Here is a 10220-nt window from a genome sequence, read left to right on the forward strand (position 1 = left end):
GGTGTGAATATTCCTTTCATTCCTGGCAGGAACTAATTGTGATATGTAACAGCAGCTGCCCTGTGCCAATGTCCATGATAATGGCTCTCTCAGTGTCTTGATGAGTTTTGGTTAGCTCACTCCTCTGTGTGTTGCAGTTAACCACTTATTTTCTGTACAGTTCACCTCTGTGTGTAGCTTTGAGGTTTAGCTGTTTTATATTCTTATAGCTCAGGGGTCATGTCCTTCAAATGGCTGTCTGGATCGAATGCCTACAAATTTCTCTTGCTCAGCACTTTAAATTTGCAAATTGGTTGAATCCTGGCTTTTACTGGCTCTCAGCTGAGTTTAGAAGTCGTGATTCTCCCAGATTATTCAATTAACTATTTTTTCTGTTTTGAACCAAGCTCAGATGCCACATGCTCAGGTACCAACTTGGGGATTGGATTTTAGTGATGGGATTTTTCAAACTGCATTTCTGACTCTGAATTATTTCAAGATTCCTCAGAACTTGCTGTAGCCTGGAATTTTAAAAGATTTAGTTCACCCCTAACTCTGCACTCTGGGGTTTGAAACTGGATTTCCAAAGGCGATTCTGCTGCAGTAGGAAATTTTAAATTTCTGCCTCCAGCTTCCAAGCCTTACTTGGGAGATTTATCCTGGTGATTTTTCCTCTGCTTCACTGTTTTTAGAGCTTCTTTTCAGGTCAGAATGTTTTGTTGATTTTTTTCTCAGTATTCCAGCACTTTTCTTTTTTCTCTGCATTTTTGATGTCTTGGGTTTTCCCACAAGCAGCCACCATGTTGTAGGGTATTGGTTACAGTTCGGTAAGTCTGTAGAAGCCTTTGTAGTCATACATAGGTTAACTATGAGTCTTTATTGACTTTTAGAACTATTTGCAAATATACTGTAAAGGATACAAGCTAAGAGCTGTCTCAATGCTTGACCGTGCACACGGCTCTGTCCAACACTTGACTGGTCCTGGGTGTGGGTCATGTGCTCTCTTGCATCACTGTGTGGGTGGTATTGTATTCAGTTCGACGTTAACTCCATTAACTCGACATTAACTTGTGTGCCAAACCCTTATACCACACTCCAGTGCATAATCAATCTGAGGTCCAGAAATGGGCCAAAACTATTACCCAATTCTGACGTGTATATTAGGTTGCAGTAGTCTCCAGTTAAACACCTGTGAATAAATTTAGGTAGTAAATCTAGATTTGACTGGATTACTCAAAGTTAATTACTTAATTACACTGCACCTTTTTTTTACCATTCATACTTTTAAAATCCATTAAAATACCATTATGAAGAGACTGTCGTGCTCAAATGTATTCTAGTCTGTATCTCTGCAGCTGCTAATATTATATCATAATCACTAATCAGTGGAATTCACCCAGCGAATTCGGCAATCATTTTAGTGAGAACAGTCTGGAGCTGTCTGACCTCAGGAAATGTTCCACTGACTGAGTGTGGGCCTTAATTACATAGCCTATTTTTTTTTACTGGGGTCAGATGGCTTTAGATTTACTGCAAGTTGAGTTTGAAGAGCTGGCTTTATTGAAATAGTTGAAGTCCCTAAAGCACTGTATAATAGGTGTCTAAAGAGGCACAAAATGACAGTTCTGTCAAGGCAACAAAATCAAAGTAATTTTCTGACAGAAATGAGGGGAATGCTTTGATCAGGAAGTACTGCCACCAGATTACATTAATCTTGCTAATTTAGCATTTGAATTAGACAACCGTTTGATAATCTGACTGTAATAATGTATAAAATATAACCAAGATTAATACAGATCAGTGGGTGGAAACTTCTGTTCCCGCCAACAGCAGGAAGCTTGGCAGGCAAGGGATCTTAATTTGGCGTGAGGCTAAAAATCAATTTTCCAACGGCATGGTGGACTTTAGGAATTTTGTTCTCAGGACTTTAAAGGCAGGTCAAGCTTCCCGATGAACAATGTTGAGAAGTCCATTTGCATACATTAGCATGTCATGCATGCTCATTGAAAGCCAGCTCACTGGGATTAAGTTCTCCCTCCAAATTAAGTTCCCTGCCAGTGAGAAATCAGAATGTTCACATTTACCACTGTATATAAGCGTCGTGCATCTGGCGAACTTGCCTTCTTTCACAACTTTAAGGTGAGTAGATGCTGCTTTGGCCTTCTTGGGGAGTGCGTACAATTTGACTCATGTCGGATGCCAGGAGGACAGGTTATGTGAAAGCTGAATATGAGGTCAAGCTACGTGCTAAGGGATGCACTAAAGCTTGGGACAGCTGCCCTCAAAAGCACAATGGGGAAAAGTCTCTGTCTAAGACCTTTCTGCCATAGTGCACCTGGGAATTGTATAGATACCTCGGGCTGTATCACTCAGAAGGAATGTATGCAGTGAATACTTATTGTAGTGTAGTAATTGTACTGAAGCACCTCAGAGTGCAACATGATCTATGTTGATAACTTGAGTACCATTGCACTGTCTGACTGTCTGTAATGACCATATTGAAATGTCTGTAATGTTCATTGATTGTATTGAAGAACCTCATGATCTATGTGGAAGAGTTGAATATGATTGCATTTTTTGTGATGGCCATTTAGAAATGTTTTTTAATGTTCTTTCAGATATTTTATGGATAAAGTATATTTTTCCAAAAGAAAAGAACATGGGAAGCAGGTGACGGGTGAAAGGGTGGAACTGGGGTACAGTGGAGCAGAGGCTGAATAGGGGAAGCAGGCAAAAGGTGGAAGGAAGAGACTGTCCAGGGTAGGAGGAAGTCTTTCTTTGGAAGGAAGAGACTGTCCGAGGCAGGGAGAGAGGCAGCAAGAGAATGCGAGGGTGCAGCGATGTGGAATGGAGGCTTTCTTAGGTTTGGGGCTCCTGTGTGAGGGAGAATTGTTTCCAGGCAGGGATGCTGGGAAAGAGGTGCTCCTAGTGTGCGGGGTCAGTGCTGTTGATGATGGGATCCTTGGGGTTGAACTGAGGGTACAGAGCAACAGAGGAAACAGTCACAGTAAGAGGAGGAGTGGGATCCTGTAGGGTGGTAGGTCCAGGGTGATAGTCGGATAGGTGAAGGTTTCACTAAGGAATCACAGGCACAGACAAAACAGATGGCTCAGGTAATGGATTGGTCAGGATCAGGGTGGGCATGGGGACGGTAATGGGTGTAGGGTCGGGGGAAGGGAAGGCATATGGAGGTGCATGGTAATAGGTAAAAGGGTAATGGGGTGAGGTTCAAGGGTGACAGAGGGGAAAGGAATGGTTATATTGGGTGGGTGAAGGGCGATAGGGTGAAATTGCTGAGCGATGGGGGAGGATAGAAGGTGGCAGAGTGAGTCTTGAAAGAAATGTGCACCATTTTTCGATTCTCACCTATGCAACAGTCAATGTAAAACTGAGATCCTGGAAGGAGGGTCTTTTCAGGTGAGTGGAGATCAAAGTTAGCACAATTGGCTGACTAAAGAGACACCCGAATAATCATGAGGCAGCTGGATGAGAACAGTGCTCAGTTGTGTTCCCCTCTCTGTGGTGAAGACCATGCGGCAGAAGGTTTGTTCCCAACTCATGGGTCTCTAACAAGGAGATCTCAGCAAGGTGTGGAGCTCCTGTTTATTATTGCCATTTGCCATCTGCTGTGGTCAGAGACAGCGGTGAAGGGAGGGAGGCCTCCAAGGGACAGCAGAAAACTCCTGATTCCAAACCTCCACCCTCCCAAGTGGATGGTCATGGCTTATAAGGGCTCATGTGGTTAGTCTTTCAATACTGCCAAGGCAATGTTCTCTCTAAGGAGGGTAGTGGAGACAAGCTGAGTAGGGTCAGAGGGAGGGTTCATATACATGGCTCTCATCTCCCTGGTCAAAGCACAATGCTTCCATGCACAGTCATGTCTGAACAGCAGCAACACTATCTCTGGTTCTTCAGGATGCCCTTCGCCTGGAAGGGGTAGGGTACGATTGCTATGTCTAGACAGAAGCCAGGTACAGGGCTTAGCCCTGGCTTGGTGGCTCTGAGATAGAGTCAAACCTGTAAAGAATATTCTCACTGCATTTATTCTTTCAATTTGTTCACAAATCCACTGAGGCCTAGATGATGCAGGCTCCAGGCAACCCTGCCTTTCTTCTGGCTATCGTCCAGATGAGGAGAAGGAAGGCCCATTGCAGGTTGGCACAGGGCCAGAGGAGCAATGGCCTGAGCAGCAAGAGGCAGTTAGGCCTGAAGAAGGTCAGGATGCTGGTGACTAGGCTTCACTGCAACAGCGAGCATATATTGCAGGCAGTGCAGCTATCTACGAATGAGCCCAAGAGAATGCCAGAGGTGCCTTTGGATGTCCTGGAATGTGGTTGCATACATCTGCCAGCTTCTCCACAATGACCTGAAGCCACAAGGACTTGGAGGGAATCCCATGCCAGTGCCATTGAAGGTCAACGCAGCATTATTCTTGACCTGTGGTTCCATTCAGGGTTCCATTGGGGACCTGTGTGGCATCTCCCAATCAGAGACACACAAGATCATACAGGGGGTAACAGATGCCCGATTCAGGAAAGCGCAACAATTTGTCCAATTCTGCCTGGGCCATGAAAGCCAGGCTGCAAGATCATTGGGTTTTGCAGCAATCTCAAGTTTTCCACAAGAGCAAGGCACTTTTGACTACACACATGTGGCCCATTCCCAGGTGCCACAGGTTTTTGAAGGACCTTGGCGATTGCATGGCTGGCTCCCTGGGGACAAGGGATACCCCAGAAGACCTGGCTGATGATGCCAATTCGCCGTCAGCAGAGTACTGCTGAGGAGAGCTACTGTGATGCACGTGCCTCCACCAGGTCCATGACTGAGCAGGCAGTATGCCTCCGAAAGATGAGGTTCAGATATTTGAACTGGCCAGGCGAGGCTCTCCAATACTCACTACAGAGTACAACCTCACGTTACAAAGGGGTGATGTCTTGGCTCAGGGAAACATAGAGGACTCAGCTGTCTCCTCCGATGATGAGGATGGTGAAGGGGATGGAGCTGAAAGGGGCCAGGATGTCACCGAGCCACATACAGAGGCAGTAGCAGTGGGATGACATGGAAGACAGGCCCGTGACAATCTGATAACTGATTCCAGGCAAACTGCCAAGACAATTCATTTATTTTTTGATGTTTTTTATCCTCTGCTGGTTGGAAGGCCCCAGCTCTTTTTTGGTTACAAACATTATACTTTGCTCTAATGTACCTTGATTTACGATAACTGAATTAAATTGCACTGCCTAATGTCTGCTCAGCTGGTGGTTTGATCATTTAAATGCGCCAAACTGTGCTAATATACGGAGCGCTGGCACTGAATGAGTACATTAGAACCTGCACAGCACTCCGTTCTCCTGCAACCTCGGGCACCTGCAAGTAGAATTTTGATTTTACCCATGCCCTCACAAAGTCCGTATGCATGGCAACTTGGAAGCAATATCCAATCTAACCTTTCACTAATGTCACCCTTACACACCTGCTCCCAAAGTGGGGCCAGACCTGGCAGAGAGCTCCTTCAGGCAGAACCACATAGATGGGTCCACAGGGAAGAGAATTTGACTGGTTGAGATTGCTCTTCCATGCAGATACCAACATATGAACATACCAACGTATGAATTAGGAGCAGGAGTAGGTCACTCAGCCCTTCGAGCCTGCACCGCCATTCAATAATATCATAGCTGATCTAATTAAAACCTCAACTCCACATTCCCACCTACCCCCGATGACCTTTCACCTCCTTGCTTATCAAGAAAAAGATCTCCTATTCACAAAACTGTGTTGACTCTGCCTGATTACCTTGAATTTTTTTCCATGTGACTGGCTGTAACATCTTTAATAATAACTTCCAACATTTTGCCTCTGACAGATGTTAAGCTTACTGGCCTTAGATTCCTGCTTTCTGTTTCCTTCCTTTTTTGAATAAATCAGTTACATTCGCTATTTTCCAATCTAATGGAACCTTCCCCGAATCTCTGGAATTTTGGAAAATTAAAAGCAATGCATCAACTATCTCACTAGCCACTTCCTTTAAGATCCGCGGATCAAGTCCATCAGGACCGGAGGACTTGTCAGCCTGCAGCTCCAGCAATTTGCTCAGCACCACTTCCCTGGCGATTGTAATTTTCTTGAGTTCCTTCCGCCCTTTCACTTCTGGGATCTTATTTGTATCCTCCATCATGAAGACCGATGCAAAATACCTGTTCAATTCAACTGCCATCTCCTTATTTTCCATTCTTAATTCCCCAGACTCATTTTCCATAGGACCAATGCTTACTTTGTTATCTCTTCTTTTTAAAATATCTGTTGAAACTCTTACTATCTGTCTTTATATTTCTAGCTGGCTTTCTCTTGTGCTTTAAGTTTTACTTCCTTATCAATCTTTTAGTCATTATTTGTTGTTTTTTATATTCTGTCCAATCTTCTGACCTGCCACCTATCCTTGTGCAATGATATGCTTTTCATTTAGTTTGATATTATCTATAACTTTTTTAGTTAACCATGGATGGTGGGTCCTCCCCTTGGAACTTTTCATTCTCATTGGAATGTATCTATTCTGCGTATTCTGAAATATCCCCTTAAATGTCTTCCACTGCATTTCTATTGACCTATCCCTTAACCTCATTTGTCAGTTCACTTTAGCTAGCTCTGCTTTAATTCCCTCATAATTGCCCTTATTTAATTTTAAAATATTAGTCTTAGACCCACTCTTCTCTCCCTCAATCTGAATATAAAATTCAAACATATTATGATCACTGTTACCTTCACTTTGTGGTCATTAATTAATCCTACCTCATTGCACAATACCAGTGACTTCTTGCCTTTATCATTTCTCATCACAACCCAAACTGCTTCTACGTCCTGGTTTCCTGAACTTAGATCAGCCCTCTCTAATGTGCTAATACCATTATTAGTTAACAGAGACACCCCTCCACCTTTTCCTCACTTCCTGTCCTTCCTAAATGTAATGTACCTTTCAATATTCAGGTCCTACTCTATGTCATCCTGCAGCCATGTCTCTGTAATAGATATTAGAACGTACTTATTTGTATTTGCACTATCAGTTCATCTGTTTTGTTTTGAATGCTGTGTGCATTCAGATACAGAGCCTTTAGTTTTGTACCTTATATTATTTTTGTAACCCCTCATCTTATCTGCTAAGTTATTTTTAGATTTGTACTCTCTGTCCCTTCCTGTCTCTGTCTGTTTATCATTGTGCACATTAATACCTTTCTCTCTTGCCTTTTCTCTACTTTTTGATTTAACACATCTTCCCAAATTTGATCCCTTGTCCTCACTGTTTACTTTAAAACCTTCTCTACTTCCCTAGTTATGCGGCTTGCTAGAACACCAGTCCCATCACAATTCATTGTAGACCTTCTCAATGGTACAGCCCCACTTTCTCCAGTATTGGTGCCAGTGCCCCATGAACCAGGACCCACTACTCCCACACCAGTCTTTCAGCCACACATTCATCTCTCTAATTTTATGTACTCTATGCCAATTTGCACATGGCTCAGGTAATAATCCAGAGATTATTACCTTTGCGGTTCTGCTTTTTAATTTAGTGTCTAGCTCCTTATACTTTCTATACAGAACCTCTTTCCTAGTTCTACCTATGCCATTAGTACCTACATGGGCCATGATAACTTAATCCTTTCCCTCCCAATGCAAGTTCCTCTCCAGCTCTGAGCAAATGTCCCGAAGCCTGGCACTGGGCAGGCAGCACAGCCATCTGGATTCTCGCTCTTTGCTGCAGAGAATAGCGTCAATCCTCCCCCCAAACCATCACCTACTACAACTACATTCCTTTTTGCTCACCCGACTTGAATGGCTTCCTGTACCACGGTGCCATGGTCAGTTTGCTCATCCAACTTGCAGCCCCCACTCTCATACAAGCAAGCTGAGAGAACCTCAAACCTACTGAACAATTAAAAAGGCTGAGGCCCCTGCACACCTGCCCTCCATGTCACCTTACCTGCCTCACTTGCAGTCACACTCTCCTGGCTCTGACCACTGACCAAATCACTGACACAAGACCCTAAATTCAGTCGTGGGTGTGGAAATGGGAGTGATTCTCGCTGTGAGGCAGAACAGCTGACCAGGCCTGATTTTGCTCTGTTCATCTCATTAACTGTGCATCCACGAGGAGCCTGCTAAATCTCATGATGAGGTGTTGGGGGTGGGGGGGGGTGGGGGGGGGCCACCATGTACTTGTGGGGTCAGAGGTCTGGGTGCCATCTTTAAATGGCACCCAGAAAGCCATTCACTCACTGCAGGCCAGGAGCTTCGGATTACTAGCCCAGGATGTCCCAGAGCAGACAACGTGCGGCCCCACAGTTCAGTGAAGCTTTCCTGGAGGCCGTCCAGGAAAGGTGGGAGGTTCTGTTTCCCAGAATGGCAGCAGGTTTCCCGTCTGACCATGGTGGCCTGGATGGAGATCACAGTGGAGGTTAGCGCCTGTGGGGCCCACACAGAAATACCCAACAGTGCACAAAGAGGATGAGTAACCTGGTGCACTCCACAACGGCACCATCTACTCACTGCAAACTGACACTCCTAAGGGTATCAGGCAGTGTAAGTTTGCGAGTGCACAGGAATCTCAATCAGGAGTTGGGGTTGCAGCACTCAGCAGCAGATGGAACATCTGCACTGAATGTGTGTCAGCCACTTCATGCTCTCAATCTTCTATCAGTTGCAGGACATCCTGCTTGTTAACCATTTACTGGCAGGGGCTGAGCAGCTGCCATAGGCCTGCATGCTTCTGAACTGCTCATGCAACCATTAGGATGGCAATCAATCCTTCTGCTTTTCTGCAGGAGAAAAATGCCCACAATAAGCAGAAGTGGTCCAAGACCAGAGGTGGCATTCCAGATATCAGAGTCCTAACCTTGTATGAGGAGCAGGCCGCTGGGATGGCTGGGGAGGAGCAGGACCATGCCTGTGCTGAAGGTGAGATAGGACTCCCCCAGGAAGCCAGTGATTTTGCCTCCAGTCTGCAGTTGTCAGCTTCGGCCACAGAGTGAGATATTGCTTTAATTAAGGAGCCTGCTTAGGCATCCACTAAATCTTTCTTTTCTCTATTCAAGGTACCAGCAAGAAAAGGGGGAGGTCCACAATACAGAGCACTCACAGATCCACCTCCAATCCCACCACCAAGGAGGATGCATCAGAACTCTCCACCAGTGCAGTGACATTCACCTCGGTGGATCCACATTCTAGAATAGGCTCAAAGTCACAATCTAGTGGGCACATCACTGACATAGATCCACTGCTGGTGAAGGAAATGACAGCCGAGGTCTCTGACACTCGGAGGACTGCTGGAGACTAGGCCCCTGCTTAGCCCCATGCAGATAACAAGCCTTTGGACTCGGCCCAAAGAGACCTGTCGGAGATGCAGAGACAGGCAGGGGAACATCAGGCAGAGTTGCCAGAGGCCCTGCGCAGACTGAACTGAAGGCTGGAGGAGTCCGTCCATGTTCTGCCTTCTGTCGTGGCTCTGGCATGCAAGCACTTGGCTGCCTCCATGGAAAGAGTGGCAGCCGCCTTGGAGACCCAGGTCCAACAAGACATACAGTGGCTGCCGGATGTGTGCTTGGACCCAACCTCGGGAAGTGTGGGGGATAGGTACTGTTGAGAGTCCCCTCTCCCTTGCTGCCCCACCCCACAATCCCCCTCCTACTATCATTCACCTATCACGGCCGAGCCATGAGGAGCTGCCAGGCTCTAATTGGCCGGCAGCTCTCAGTAGACGGAACTTCAACCCCCCGCCTCCCTCTGGAGTCCTTGGCCCTGGGGAAGGCACAGTGCTGCCCATGCAGTTAAATACCTTATTGGCACTTAATTTGCCTAGCCTTCCCGAAAAGAGGTGATACTAGGCTCTCGCCTGCTGTCCAACAGTGGGCGAGAGCCTCGTCGCCTACATCAAATTCTGCCTTTGTGTGTAAACCACATGCTATTCCACTCTTCCCATTCCACTCCATTGATATATGAGTGGGAATATGATTGGAGGACTCTACATAAGTATTGACACTGGTCAAATACAAAGTAATAGCTGTAAAAACAACCCTCGTAGTTGTAAAATCGAGCCTGAAAGGGCAATACCTCCAACTCTGACTGGATAAGGGCATTTAGCTGAGTAAAGGGTACATGATCGAATGTAAATTTCAGCCCTAATATAATTATTTTAGTGAACCTCCTACCACAATAAAATATTTACACTACAATAAAAAAATTATAACAAGGTA

This window comes from Carcharodon carcharias, chromosome 2 (genome assembly GCF_017639515.1).
Source record: "Carcharodon carcharias isolate sCarCar2 chromosome 2, sCarCar2.pri, whole genome shotgun sequence".
Taxonomy (NCBI): Eukaryota; Metazoa; Chordata; class Chondrichthyes; order Lamniformes; family Lamnidae; genus Carcharodon; species Carcharodon carcharias.